The sequence below is a fragment of the Camelus ferus genome, chromosome 5 (assembly GCF_009834535.1).
Source record: "Camelus ferus isolate YT-003-E chromosome 5, BCGSAC_Cfer_1.0, whole genome shotgun sequence".
NCBI lineage: Eukaryota > Metazoa > Chordata > Mammalia > Artiodactyla > Camelidae > Camelus > Camelus ferus.
In genome coordinates this window covers 46,135,781-46,151,182 of record NC_045700.1, presented here as the reverse complement: position 1 = coordinate 46,151,182, position 15,402 = coordinate 46,135,781, and the positions used below count along the sequence as shown (strand labels likewise).

The 15,402-nt window shown below is 41.0% G+C and overlaps 1 long non-coding RNA gene across 10 annotated transcripts in view; it reads left to right on the top strand.

Moving 5' to 3' along the window:
* The window catches only part of LOC106730215, an 84,411-nt gene that overhangs the window by 15,342 nt on the left and 53,667 nt on the right, over positions 1–15,402 (top strand). For 7 of the 10 annotated variants that reach the window (XR_004319939.1, XR_004319935.1, XR_004319934.1 and 4 more), the window contains 6 exons: positions 3,247–3,361; positions 3,595–3,714; positions 6,033–6,205; positions 8,385–8,669; positions 9,958–10,225; positions 12,608–12,744. This is a non-coding gene — a long non-coding RNA (uncharacterized LOC106730215). Of the gene's footprint in view, positions 1–3,246; positions 3,362–3,594; positions 3,715–6,029; positions 6,206–8,384; positions 8,670–9,957; positions 10,226–12,607; positions 12,745–15,402 lie in introns of all 10 variants that reach the window. The other 3 variants (XR_004319933.1, XR_004319932.1, XR_004319937.1) reach the window with 3 other exon arrangements.

Sequence of the window (15,402 nt, the reverse complement as noted above, 5' to 3'; positions counted from 1 at the left end):
GATTAATTTTTAAATTAATTTTAAATTTTAAATTAACAGTTAAATTTTAAATTTAAAAAATCTGTGGGTAAAGTAAAATAGAAATATAAGTTCAAGGAGAAACAGGTAATGTAAACTTTCCTAATGTTAAAAAAGAGACTGTTCGTATTTTTTATTGAGAGATAATTGACATATAATATTATATTAGGTTTAGGTGTACAACAATGATTTGATATTCATATATATTGTGAAATGATCACGACAATAAGTCTGGTTAACATCACCATACATAGTTACAATTTTTTTTCTTTTGTTGAGAACTTTTAAGATCTATTAACAACTTTCAAAAATGCAGCACGGTATTATTAAATATAGTCACCATGATGTACGTTATATCCGCATAACTTATTTCATAACTGGAAGTTTACTTTTGGATCAGCTTCAACCATTCCATCCACCCCACCCCACCCCCACCTCTGGCAACCACCGCTCTGTTGTCTGTAACTGAGTTCAGGTTTTTTTAGATTTCACATATAAGTGAGATTATACAGTATCTGTCTTTCTCTCTGACTAATCTCACTTAGCATAATGCCCTCAAGGTCCATCCATGTTGTCATAAATGGCACGTTCATGTTTTTAAAAGCAATGATAGTGCATGTAAAATTACTCTGGTATTTGGATTATATTGTATACATTAAAAAGAGTGGTCAGGTCTCAGGGCAGGCCATCCCAAAATATGCCACAATGGCATGTTGATTATTTTGAATTAATGTTTGAGAAACAGCCAGTGCAGGAACACTCTGACCCGCCACCTCTCTGTCTCCCTGAGAGCAGGAAATAAATCTCCCGTGTGACAGGTGCACTCCCTGCGTGTGGAGGTAGAGGGACAGCCTCATCACCAGGGCCAGGGGACTCAGGGCCGCAGAGCCTGTACAAACAAACCTTGTTGCTTCTCTGCTAATTTACTACCCAAGTCCCAAACTCTGCTTGGATTTTTCGCTAATTAAGCACCCAGGCCCCAGTTCCTTTGTTCTGTCAATTCCTCACAATTTATTGTTTCTTTCTCTAAAAAGCATAAAAGCTGCCTGCTTTAGCTACTTCTTATGTCATGTTTCTAAAGACCTCCGTATGTATGAAATTAAGTTTTTTTTTCCTGTTAATCTGTCTTGTGTCAATTTAGTTATTAAAACAGCCAAGAAAACTCAAGAGGGCTAGGAGGGAAATCTCCCCCTCCCCAACTGAGTGATGTAGTAGGTTTTGTTAAGTGTCAGTATTATAAGATGACTGCATCTTTTGTTACTATTGAAATTTATGAGGAAAAATTTCAGATGGTAACAAAAATGTGTGAGAAGGTATATTATTTTTCAAAACTATTTTAGGGAATATATAACAAAAAAATCACTACTCTAATGAAGTAAAATAAATCAATGGCTCTAGTGTTCTTTCCCAGATCTATTGTAAAAATTAAGCATTTCTCCATTTGTCTTTGTTTCTGTCAGTGTAAAATGGGAATAATAATAACTTTCCTTATGGTCAGCAATGTCTGCAGAATTCTTGCAAGAAAATCCCCTGTGTAATAGGAAGCCACATTGTATGTTAATTTACAAGCAAACTACTGACAGGTTGGAAATAAAAACATTCACTACCTTGTTCTTATATTTTTAGGAGTTACTGCTGAAGAATCTGAAACTAAATGACCATCCACTGTCCAAGAGTTCTAACAAAAAGATAATTCAGAGTCTCAGAGATTTAAGACAACAACTTCTAACTTCTTTTAAATCTACTCCCTTTATTGTCTTAACGTGACTATATTTTACATAAATAAACACATATATTCTTTGGAAAGCAACAGAAATATGAGATAAGCAGATGAAAGAATTTTAAAAGTTCATCTTCCTAAATTTTCTGTAATCTGCTCCTCCTTTTGACAAAAGCAAAGAGAGCTCTTAAGAGTCTTCTGTAAGTTTATAGATAATACAGTTTGCCCACACAGTTCTTATTCTCATTATTGAGTGATACTAACCTTGGTTTCTTCACTAAAGAAAAGAAACATTTTATTCACACATTTAATGAAAAAGGTATTCATTTATTCCGGTAGGTTTAGCCTGTGCCAAATCACTGGACAGAGAAGCTGTATTGCTGTATACGGGAATGCGAACTGTGGGGGTGGGCTTGGGTGTGAAAGACGAGATTAATGCAAGTATCTTGGGACTCAAACAGTCTGGAAGCAGATCTGAAAGTTCTTGGAAGAAACTGAAAGGCTATATAGTTTTCCATTTCAGTCACAAGAGACATCTTTAAGTAGCTATTAATACTAAATAGTTCTGGGAGTAATCGTCCAGGCAGTGAGGACAGTTGCAGAAACTGAACAAGAGAAGAAGATGTCAAGTGAAATTTGGCATAATCAAAAGCCCAGTCTAGGCTCACACTTGTAACATAGCAAAAAAGCTTTAGTTATGCAGTAAAAGGCAAGCAGTAAAAGCAAAAACGTCAGTTACGCCGGCATTAGCCCACAGTTGGACTGAGTAACTTCCAACATCTCTTCCAACCATAGGCTTGCAGCAGAAGGTTACACTTGAGCACAGAATTAAATTAAGAAATTTAGTTATGTGACTGGTGATTGTTTATTGGCATCAGAGTCTTCTCCATGTGTGGGTAAAACAACTAATCCAACTGTGAATTGAAATATCCTTCGTACTTCTGATGGGAATGTTTTGCATCCCTCACGGGCGGCAGTGAAAGGGAGGGCAGGACAGAAGGAAAGGCTGGGAACTACCCAGGTGTAGCTTGATGGTCTTTGGGCAGTTTCACGATCTTTGGCACCTCCAGCAGAGGGCAGGCAGGTATAGGGAAAAGAGAGGAAACGTGCCTTTCTCAGCATCATTTACAGGCTGTCCTCACCTTGCACTGGAGTGTGGGACCTTAAAAATCTGTGTGAGCTGAAACTGTGCAAAGCAATCCTCACAACAGATGAGTTGATATTCATAATATGATTGTTCCATGACCTTTAAAATATACGACATTTAAACTCTCTCACTGTCAGTTATAAATGTATGGGGAAATGAAGTAACAGTAAAGGTATTTAGTACATTATAATGTAAAACATTAGATACATTGAGAGCTTTATTTCAATGTAAAAAAATTTATCAAGAGTACAATGCTTACCTTCTCCTTGTAGAACTTACAATAGGAAACAAATATCTTTTCTCTGCCTTGGCTCATTTCTGAATTTGTATCAGCCTCCGTTGTTATTCTTTGCACTTTCAGGGTCAGCATCTTCAGTGTCAGGATCACCAAGAGATCCTTTAACAACAGCTCTTTGAGATTCCTGTGCTCTGGAAGGACACACCGCACACTACTTCAGCAACTAGCCTAGCTTCAGGTATCAAACCAATTACCCCAAATATGCATGGGTTTACAGATCTCCATCAGTCCCTGCCCAGATGCCACCTGGTAACTTCCACATGAACCACCCCACAACTAACTCCTCTGCGTAGACAGCCCAAGTACTCAAGCCCTCAGGGAGCTCATGTGACTGGATTCATCTGGGCAGTTGCTGCCTGCCTGTCAAGTTTCTACTGAACTCGGCTTTTTTTTTTTTTTTAATCAAAATAGATTATACATTTTCTATCAAGACAATTTTTTGTGGGGACTTTGATGCACAAATATGAATAGAAATGTCAGAAGAAATAGCTGGCCAAGCAGAAAGTGCCTATGGAGAGCAGAAGTTGAGGGGTAAGTTGGAGTTGGGGTTGGAACAAGCAGGTGACTTTTTAACTATACACATCTATTTCTTTGTTAAGACTAAGAATTAAATTTAACAAGAAAAGAAAAGCACGCCTTTATTTTCTCTAAAATAGGGTGACAATATTCGGTCAAACTTGGTCAGTATTTGTGAAGCATCTGTTATATGCCAAGTGTTGTGCTGAGCACCAGGAAAACACATCCGAAAAGAATGGAGTCCTGCCTGGAAACAGGCCACAGTCACCTGAATCCTTCCCACAGAATCTGAGTGGTCTCGTGGAATGAAATCTAATGTACTGCTTCTAAATTTTACAGTCAGAGTATTAAAAAAAATTCAGGCCAGATCTATATTCAAAATCAAACGTCTTAGGGAAAAACGTGAAATAGTCAGTTGACTACGCAGGAACGGAGGGATGTGTTCTAAGCCCAAACTTATTTATAGCTCGGATTACTGAGAAGTTCTAGTTTTACTCAGCTGAGTCTCCTGATAATTTCTCTCTTGATGATGAGTAAGTTTCCCATGCCAGTCTTAAGTTCTTGCTGTGCTCATATCCTGCTAATTTTTATTCTCTCATAGAAAATGGCACATTTCTTGCCATAAAAAATGCTCAGCTGAATGTCTGGCCACCCATTGCAGAAATCAGGAACTCCTGTTATTATGACTACATACTATAATTATTTAATATTTGAATACCAATGAATTATGGGAACATGAGACATATACTAATGTGGAATGGCTTTTGAAATATTTTCAACGTTCCCAGAATATTAAAATACTCATTTCTCACATAAAAGACAAAAATCTCTCGGGGAGGTTTTGTCAAGGCTTTCTCTTCAAATCTCACCCCAACTTGCATCTCTGTGTAGCACCAGCTTGTCTTGTTGCAGCCATTCTCACGTGGTCACAATTAGAACCACCTGGGAGCCTCTAAAAACCCAGCACCCAGACCCACCCCTGTGAGATTCTGATTTACTTGGTCATGGGAGGAGCTTGGCCACAGTGCGTTTGTGTCATATGTCAACAGGTGGTTCTAATTTGCCATCACTGAGACCCAGCGCCTAAACAGTGCTTCTCAAAGTGTAGTCCCTAGACCAGCAGCAGCAGCAGCAGCATCCAGGAACTTGTTACCAGTGCAGACCCTCGGGCCCACTCCACCCCAATGAATCCAAAATTCTGGGGGTGGAACCCAGTAATCTGCATTTTAACAAGCCCTCCAGGTGACTGTGATGCACGATAAAATTCAAACCAGCAGACTCAAAAGAATATAAAAACAGGAATTGCCAGGAGAATGGAGTTAAAGAATGAGGAGACAGCCAGGTGGGCTCTTGTCCTGGAGTATAGGAAGCTCTGTCACGTGGGTGCAAGAGCAAACCTTGCTGATGAAGATACTTTTTTATAAGAAGGCTACCCAGCATTGATCATAGCTTGAAGTAAGTCACATTAGGAAACTAGCCTGAACCTACTTTTTTTTTTTTTTTTTTTTGCATGAGATGAGGGAGATTCTTGGGAGGGAAAAAAGGAAGGAGCAAGAAAATGATCAGAAGTCTGGTGAGCATGAAAATTAGGAGCTCTACATATTCAATATCTTGTAGTAGCCTAAAATGAAAGAAAAAAAAAAAGACTATGAAAAGGAATATATGTATATATGTGGATGACCGAAGCATTACACTGTACATCAGAAATTGACACAACATTGTAAAGTGACTATACTTCAATTTTTTTTAAATGTCAAAAAAAAAAAAGAAAATTAGGAGCTGTAAATATTTAGTGGAACAAAATTAGGCCACATCCATGCATACCTGCATGTGGATACACACAACAGAACACAAAATTAATTGACTCATTTTAGGAAAACTTCATGCAGCTCTCTAGGGGAGACCTTGGTGACTTTTTTCTCTACTCTAAAAATTACGCAGTAGACTGGAAGTCTTTTGAGGCAAAGATAGGGTCATTCATCTCATACCTGGGTTGTACTTGCAGAATGAACAAATGCTGAGATTCTGATCATTTTATTATAGGAATTCCAGCTTTCCAGTGAGGCGTTCTGATAGTTGCCATGGTAAGTCCTTTTGGACAGTATTTTGAGTTCTCCTCATTAGTGAGGAGCACATCGTGAGGTTCCATTGTGCAGTTTTTGCTAAAACAATAACTGTGGCAACATGCAATATGAATGATACAGGCAATATGACTCCTGCAGAGTGGAGCCAGTACCTTGAAAATTGGAAAGTCTCTTCCATCATGTGGTCTCAAGACAAGGATTACACATATTTATTGGAAGATTAAGGTCACTCTAATTTTTTTTAAGTAGATCTCCAATCTTAAGGAGAACCTAATTTCACTATTGGGATCAAGTAACATCTCCATCACAGAAGACTGTGTTAGCAGAGACATTTGGAGTTGAGTTTGGAATCTGGAGCATCAAGTGCTCAGCACTGTCTACAGATAAGGAGGACAGTTGCTCAATCCATCATGATTAATATGGTAAGTGCTGTACTTGGTGTAAAGAAATATTCCTCTTGAAATGTCAGAGGCTCATTCAAGCTGGATATTTGCAGGAGAGAATAGGGGCAGGAATCTACCTGGAATTGTTGCCAGCACATTTAAAACTAAATGCAGCATTTAATCCTGTCATGTTCCTCTGGGACTGGACAAATACGGCCCCACCCAGGCCTGGGGAACTGGCACAGAACTGTTTGTTGCCTTGATGATTTTGACCCAGTGGGTTTTCCTAGCTGGGGCTGGCAAATGAGAGAACTAGATTTCCTTAAGGCAGAAAACGAGTAGCATTTAACACAAGGAAGCCCTCTCTATTCAGGGTAATGTCGTTGCCAGGATGTGTTGGGAAATATGCTCTTAAACGTCTTCTGGAACAAGTTTGCCAAGTTTACAAGGATAGGACATGTGAATTTATATAAATAAATAAGTGCTTTCAATAAAAAAAAACTTTAAAAATACTAATGGAGTAGAAGTATAGGAATAAATTAGGATATATTATATAACATGAATTTCCCGTTGGTTGGTACATGTCACGACTCTTTTCCTTTGCTTTATACATTATTTATATTTGAAGGTGTGTAATACTCTAGAAAAGTTTCATATATACAGGGATATTTAAATGTCATCAATATAGCATCCTGTGGGAATTGAGAAAATCCATGAGACTCCTTATGAAAGACGTTGACTGGAAGAACTTTAGCAATATGAAAGATAGGATGGTGACTTCTCTTCTTCCCTGCTGGCCCTGAACACAAAGAGCTCAAAGTTCATCGGCGGCGACCATAGCTCGTAGTTGAGCGGGAGCCTTGCCAGGTCACCTTGCACATTCACCTCCTTTGGGGACTAGGACGTCTGACCCTGCAGAGCCCAGGTTGGTGGGGTATAAAGCACATAGCCCCACAGTGAGTCATTAAGAACGACAGATCATGGGGCTACTTTTGCTTCCACTCTTGGTTCCCAGACATATTTTCCCTTTTGAGAACACAGTGCCATGTAAAGTTGTCTGATTTAAGTCCCATTTTACAGATTGTTGTCTTGGACCACTCTTGGTACCACCTGTATTAGTTTGGGTTCTCTAAGAAGCAGATGCTAAGATAGGATTAGGTATGCCAAAGACTTGTTGGGAGTAGTGCCAGTGAAGGACAAAGGAGGAGAGAGCAGAGGGGGCAGAGAGAACCTTCAGACTGTGATCGTGATGTGGGTCTGACACCTGAGAAAGGAAGGAGGCTTGTGCTGGAGGAGCCTTGCCCTGAGCGCACCACTCCAGGACCCCCACCTGGCCACTCACTGGCTGAGTGCAGCCTGACGAAAGTGTGGCCTCTGTGTGAACAGCACGTAGAGTCCACAGCTGTGTCAGCTGGAGGCTGCCAGTCAGCTCTGCACCCGGCAGGGGTGCTGTTAAAGGAAGGTCTGAGTGGTGCGCCTACGTGGGTGCCACAGGTGATGGGATGTGTTTCCAGGGTCAGGATTCCTGTCGACACCCTCTGAGAGACTTGTGTAGAGAACAGAATCCTTTTCTAGTGACATTTTGGCCAGTGTGGACTCTGCTTCTTTAAATGCAGTAGCGCCTGGGTATTCTGCAGCCTGCAAGGCTTCAATAGTTAAATTTAAATATCTAGCACCTGACAGCTCTGGGAATACTGTAGAGACCCAATAAATTTTGCTTGAGTTGAATTTCTCAGGGGCATAGATTTAATATTGAAAGGACTGGAACCGTGAATGCTAAGAGGAGAAATATGATTTCGTAGTCATTGGAGACTGATTTTTTGAGCAGCAGTATGACACTGCCTGTTCAGCATCAGATAAACGGGTGTGCAGTTCTGTAGGTTCTTGTATAGAAATTAAAAAATCACCCATAATAATTACAACCCCAAAGTGCTGATTTATCATGAACAACAAATATGTATTGGGTGTATTGGGTTTATTGGGTCAAGTTCTGTGCCAAGTGCTGATTTGGCTCGTTCACAGTGATCAGATGTGTCCTGCAATGCTAAACACTTACGTGCAATTAATGTGGTATCTTTACTGTCTGAATTAGCAACATTCCAGTAAGGGAAATATTATTCTCACTTTACAGACAAAGAAACTAAGGCTTAGGACGTTTAAGCAGCTTTCCCAAAGTGAGACTGTGTCTTTGTCTTCATTCGTTCGTTCATTCATTCAGGAACAGTTTCTTGGGGCACAGGCGGCAGCAGTCAGACCGTGCAGAGCCCTGAAGGTCAGCCTCAGGATTTCCACCCAGGAGGAAGGCAAGCAGGAAAGTGATGTGAAAAGGTTTCCGTTTTAAAAGCTCACCACTGCCTCTAGTGTGGTCTAGGAACAGAGGAGACCCTCTTGAGGACTGTTTTGAAGAGGAGGCCATTGGAGTGCTTTAGGTGAAAGAAGATGGTGGTAGTAAACAGAGGGGGATCTCAGAGAGATTTAGGAGGCCAAAAATCTTCAGCAACTGGTGAGTGGCTGGACATGGGGAGAGGGAGAGGGAAGTAGAACAAATAACTAACAAGCAACTGAGTCCATAATGGTGCCACCTGCTGAGATCAAGGGCGCGGGTGACGACTAGGTCTGGAGTGGAAGATGGCACTCAGTCCACCTCTTAACCCCAGGCTGAGGAAAGTGGCTGGGGAATCAATCCCAAGGCCACTGAGACGACTGATCAATCTCCAGCTTAGTTTACTGTCTCAGAAATACCTACAAATTTTTCATCTTCTCCCCAAAATACACCCTTCTCCCTGCCATCAGTTCTCTCGTCAAACATAGAACTAATTGATTATCACTGTTGTTCAAAAAAAATTTTTATCTCCCTCCTCCCCTTCTGTTTCGAGGAATAGAATTCAAATGTTTCCCAACCCACCAGCACTCCGTCCAGGGCAGTGTATGTCCTGTAAGCCCTCTCCTGCCCTCTGGTGAGCCCCGGGCTGCACTCGTCGTAACCTCGCTAGTTGGCGCCTCTCTCCTGCACCTGAGAGTCGTTTGTGGGCCCTGATCTTTAGCGTGCAGCTCTGCACTTGTAAGCATAGCAGGCCAGACTTTCCAGCACACCACACTCCCCTGCTTTTCTCTCTTTCTCACTGGTTGCTCCTACTCAGCCACTTCTAACGATTTCTCCCCATTTTCCCAACTTCCTAAACCTCACATTCAAGCTGAAGTGCCCCAGAGCTGAGTCCCTTGGCCTGTTCTGTAACTAAACTCACTCCCACCTGATTTCATCCAATTCCATGATTTGACTACAGTCTATACACTGATGACTCCAAATTAATATCCTTGGCCAGACATCTTCCCTGAGCCTCAAACTTACGTATCGACATTTCTATTAAACATCTTCACTCAGAGACTATTTAATAAACACCTCAGATTTACACATGTGCAGCTCCGTTCCAATTTACTCCTTAAAATTGGTTCCATCTGCCGTCTTCCCAGCCTTACATGTATCAGCCCCAAAACCATGAAGTCAAACTTGCTTCCCCTTTTTCTCTTAAACCCCACATCCAAGCTGTCACAAAATTCTCTGGGCTCTACCTTCAAAATATATTTATGATTCCATCCACCCCTACCACGTTGTTCCAAGCCACCACAGTCTCTTACCTAGGCTAGTCTGATAGCTGCCTAACAGACCTCCCTGTTTTTGTCCTTGACCTTTGTCTTTGTTAGGATTGGCTAGTTTGCTGTAACAAATGTACCCACCCCCTCAATTCAACAGCTTAAAGAACAAAAAGTTTCTTTCTTTTTCTGTGTAACAGTCAAGGGCTGGGTCCAGATCTTCAAAGCAGCTCTCTACCACCCAGCCGTTCAGTTCTCAGGCTGACGGCCGCCCCGCTGTCTCTGAGATGTACCACCACACTGCATGCTAAGAGGGGCAGCAACTAGGGTCCCTGGCTGGCCAGCGGCTTGCAGCGACAACTCTATACTGCGGCAGAAGGAGAATGGGTTTGGGTCACCTGCTGGTCATCTCCGCCATACTCCCTAGTGGCCATTCTCAACACAACCGGACTTTCAAACAAAAATCGGGTAAGTCATTCCTCTGCTCACAGTCTTCCAGGAGCTCCCCAGTCCTTCTACAGTAAAAGTTCTTGCAGTGGCTTCCAATGCTCCTGTGCCATCTGAGCCCCATTACCTCTAATCTCATCTCCTCCTCTGCGCCCCCTCCCCCGCCCCACTCTCTCCGTCTGAACCACAGTGGCCTTGCTGTTCCTCCAACATGCCGGCCAGGCACCCACCCCAGGGCATCCACGTAGCCGGATTCTCTTCATCCAGATGCCTTCACAACTCACTCTTTCACCACCTTTGCTCAATGCCATCTTTCAATGAGGTCTACAGTACTTCCCCACTTCAAATTGTGACTACCCCCAGCCTACACGCTTACACTCCATACACATTACCTTGATTTCTCTTTCGATCACTTATCACCTTCAAATATTCTATATAATTTACTTATTTGATGTTCATTGTCTATTTTGCTCAACTGAGATAGAATCTCTTTTTTATTTACTGTTGTTCTCCCAGTACTTAGGATAATGCCGGGCCCCATCACAGGTGTTCAACAAATAGCCATTGAGTAAATGACAGCAGCTGAGAGCAGGGTCCAGGACGTGGTGCTGACTCAGATTCATCCCTCACGGTTAGGAAGTTAGGAGCTACTGCCCCCCAGGTGTGTGCCAGGTATCACAGAGGGAATCAGGAAAAGCAACCTCAATAGACTTGTATGATTCTATTTCCATTATAACAACAGAAAAATCAAAACTGATCAATAAAGTAAAACCCCATAATGTACATTCTGAAAAGGTAGTACATTTCATAATGTACATAATGTACATGAAGTGTCATCTTCATTGGAATTGGGGCACATTACATAATAAATAAGGCCATTGTTCCTGGTTCAGAGCATTACCTAACTTTCTTTTGACTCTTTTCCCCTGGGGCCCCCACCTCCTTCCCCAATAAATTAAATACGGTAGCTAATCTAAATGACTGTGATGGAATTCTTACCAGAGAGAGAGAAAAACTCTCCCGGCTATTAACAGTCTGAAACAATAGAGCTCACAATATCCAGGGAGCACATACGAGCTCAGAAATAAGCCAGACTCACTAAGCCTGTTGCCAGGAGAAAGATCTATACTGTTTCTTGCCGGAATTTATATTTCCCCCGAGTTATTTCACAGTTTAGGCAATGAGATAACAGTCACTGAAAAGGAAGAGAAGTGTCAGTGCCTGAAGTTAATCCCAGGTTTTTCCTTTGTATAATTGGCCTGGGCCCTCTGTAGTTGCTGCTAGACCTGCCTTAAGCCCTCCTAAGCTGGGAGAAATATCTGCAGGCTGTCACAGTACTGACTGTCCTGTTCCCTCTGGCTAGAGAGCTTTGACTGTTGCCAAATTCACAAATTTATTGTCTGAGTCTAGACCTCAGTGAGCCCATGTTGTTTCCAGATACAGTGGCTCCTGTAGATACAAAGTTTAAAAAATTAGCAGAATAATTTATTCAGCAAACATTGATGGAGCATCCAGTTTGTGCTAAGCACTGCAGAGGGCGTTCAGTGATGAATAAAATAGAAGGGTCCTTCCCCAAAGCTTACAATTTAGTGAGATGGTGACAAGGAAACACACCATCATATGAGTGATGAAGGCTGTGGCTGAGGATGCTGTGGGAGAAGCACTTGGCCTGAATTTGGTGGGTTGGGGTAGAGGTGGGGGGGTCAAGGAAATCTTCGCAAAATAACTCTACTAAGAAGAATGGACCTGATATAAATGCTTTCTTGAGCACTGAGGAGAAAAATATGGTCTCAGATTAAGGAGAGTGCCTTTTGGTATGTTTTGTGTGTGTTTGGCAGAGAATTCTCCTTTTAAAAAATTAGTAAGATCAGGTTAGATACTCTAATTTCAACCTGGTTTCCAATAGATATATCTGTTACTGCCCTCTTTTCTATCTTGTTTCATTTGTCTCCAGTCCCATTTTTTTCCTCTCTCTACTTTTCCCCCATAATAGTTTCAATTCACAGGACAAATATGTTCAGAAACAGTGAGCTGCAATTTGATGACCTATCGGTCCTATTTCTGCTGTGGATACTCTGATCTAGTTGTTCATCCTCTGGTGGTCGTCACTGCACCAAGCCCTCCTGGGAAATACAGGACACTAGGTTATGCAAGTACTTCCAGTCCTCACTTTCTACAGCATTTCATCTTGTCCTTCAAATGACAGGAAAGAAAAGACTCTTGGGATTTGAAAATTTGGGGATGTTACAAACTAACAGGCATCAATGCTGCAGTAAAAAAAACAAAAAACAAACCAAAAAACCCTTCATCCATGAAGGCACACAGCGTAACCTGTGATTTCTGAAAATTTAATTGTTTGTTAATTTTCACTATCATTACTTAATAATATTATTATCATTTTAGGTACTGTTGTCTTAAAGGGATCCCTGCAAGAGCATCAAAATTTTATATTCTGTGCTGTAGAACTGGATTTTATATGCAGGTCTCCCTCCTCCAAGTTGCCTGCAGGATCCTTCTCTGGTGGATCTCAGACTCTCGGGGTAAGCCTGGCTCACAGTTTCACCAGTAGTGGGGAATATGGTCAGATAAACCTGGTTTCCAGAAGGTTCTTCTGCCATTGGAAATATTACGGAATCTTGCTTTATTCATTAGCACGTATTTAATAAACACCTACTTTGTGCCGAGGCCGTATTTCAGAGACAAATAGAACATATTACCTACTATCCAAATGCACCTTTCTTAGAGGGAGGAAGCATCAAATAGGCAATTAAATACTACAAGAGAACTCAGATGGCCTCTTGCTGACAGTCAGGGACATTTTAGTTCATGTTAAAAAACATTAGGCAAGACTAAAATGCTCTCAAATGTGATTTTTAAGTTTATCAATATAATGCATAATCACTGTTTTAAATCAACTAGTACTAAAAGACATATTAAAAGTCGGCAGCCTCCTCTCCTACTCTCCCCACCACCAGCCCCACTCCTGGAGACAGCCACTTTTCACTTGATGAGCTGTCTCATCTGGCATTTACCTCTACATTTAAAATCCTGTGCCTGTAAGTGGGGTGGCCACATGCCCAGTTTCCTCATCAGTTCCAGTTTACATCTGTTGTCTCAGCATAATTATTACCAGTGGTTCCCTTCACTCTCAAAAGCATCTCCATCTGATAACTTACATGACTGCCATTCTTACAGTGACCAGTCATGATTTGTTGCCTAAATACAGATCTGTAGACTTAGAGTGGTTGAGCCCTCTTACACCCTCAACCTTTTAAAAAATAATTCATCCTCCTAACTAAGCTATGTAATTTTGGGTTAAACCCAAAATCAGTATTTACCCTATTTTGACTAAATATTAGTCATTGCTAGGCCAAGTATTTCACTCTGATACTGTTACCTTTCTTGTATAACTTTTTGTCTTCTCTGGAGTTAATAATTGGACCTTTAAAATTTAATTTTTTGTGTACCTGTATTGTTCCCCAAGTGCTTTAACAGAGCTGTGAAATGCATAGGCAACAATTTTTTCCAAAAGCTCAAACACTTCAGATGATTTTTCACTTCGCAATATTATTCCTCGAGGCCTCTGTCCTTCTGTTTCAGTCTAGACCCATTTGTTCTGGACCTGTTGTCCTGAGACTTCTCTTCACATTCTAAAGAAAAATGGTTTTTCCATAGACTTCAAAGCCCAGCCAGACAACTGAAGTGTAAAGGCAGAATAAATCAAAAAATAAAAAATACACCTCACAAATACCCTGGAAAGGAAGTATGCAAAGACGGATGGAACACAGCATATTCATACCCCAGCTAATAAAATCTTTGAATTTTTGTTCCTGCCTGAGGAAGTATGAATGCTACTTGCTATGCTCTCCAAAAATGAAAAACATTTATCACAGTGGAACAAACGCAAAATATAGGAAGGTCTCAGTAGCCTTCTGGGTCATGATCTTAAACTGCAAAGCCTTAATAGCTGTGGAATTTTGGAGATACGCTTGACATTCAGACTATGAAAAGAACCCTCAAACCAAAACCAAATTTAGTTGGTGAGGAGTGGAGGGAAGGAGCTATGTCATCTCAAAAAGCTATTTGATGATTCATGGATAAGAATACAACTTCTGAAAACATAAAGTAACTTAGCAAGAGATTTTGTTCTGACGTAATGATGCTAATTTTAAACTTTAAACAGCTTGAAAAGGCTGGAGAATGTCTGAAATGAAGGTCTCAGCTGATTCAGAGACAAAAAAATATAAAATCAACATTGTAAGTTGACTATACTTCAATAAAAAAGTAAGATGGTAGAGTGAGTGCTTAGCATGCACAAGGTCCTGGGTTCAATCCCCAATACTTCCATTAAATAAATCATTAATTACCTCCTCTACCAAAAAAAATTTTTTTAAAGATTACAAACAAAAGAAAGTAAAATAAAATAAATTAATAGTTCTGGGAAGGATCCACTTGTCTTCCTCTCTGCAGACCTATCTTTTTTTAAAAATAGGAACTGATTTTATTCATCCTATGCTTGATCATTTTAACCAGTTGTGTACATTAGACTTTTCTCTCCCTGGGAAGACAGCATGCTTGTTGTTGTAGACAGGACAGTGCAACTGGTACCTAGGAGGGAAATACATACATTAGTCTCACAATTTAGTAATTCTCACCTCAGTAATTTCTGCTGCAGCTGATTTTGAGGAAAACTACATCCCTTGATGAGACATTGTCCTTGTTGGGAACCATCATTTCTGTCCCCAGTTCAGGTGGAATAAGGATAGCAGCGGAAGGCTCAGTGTCTGGGGTCATATCAGCCAACCAGTCCATCTCAGGATCTCTTACTGGCTTCGCTTTTACCCAGATGGTAAACTCTCCTAAACCAACTTCTGATGGAACCTTAAGGCATCTTTTTTGTGACAGCACTTTTGGTGACTCGGTTTGGTCTGGGTCATCCCTGCTTTGTGCCAGACTGCTCTTTTGGGGTAGGCTTGACTTCGAAGGCTTGGCCCCATTCGTAAGCAGAAGCAGAGTGGGAACGGCCCTTTCCCATGGCTAGGCCAGCGTTCCGAGAATCATTTTCATCTCTTTCAAAATAAGATAAACTCTCTTTATCAATATGCCCGCCTCACCCAATTCATTGTGCTTATCTTAGTCTCAAGGTTTTCCAAAGAAATAATAAAAGCTAAGCTAAGCTAAGCTAAGCTAAGCTAAGC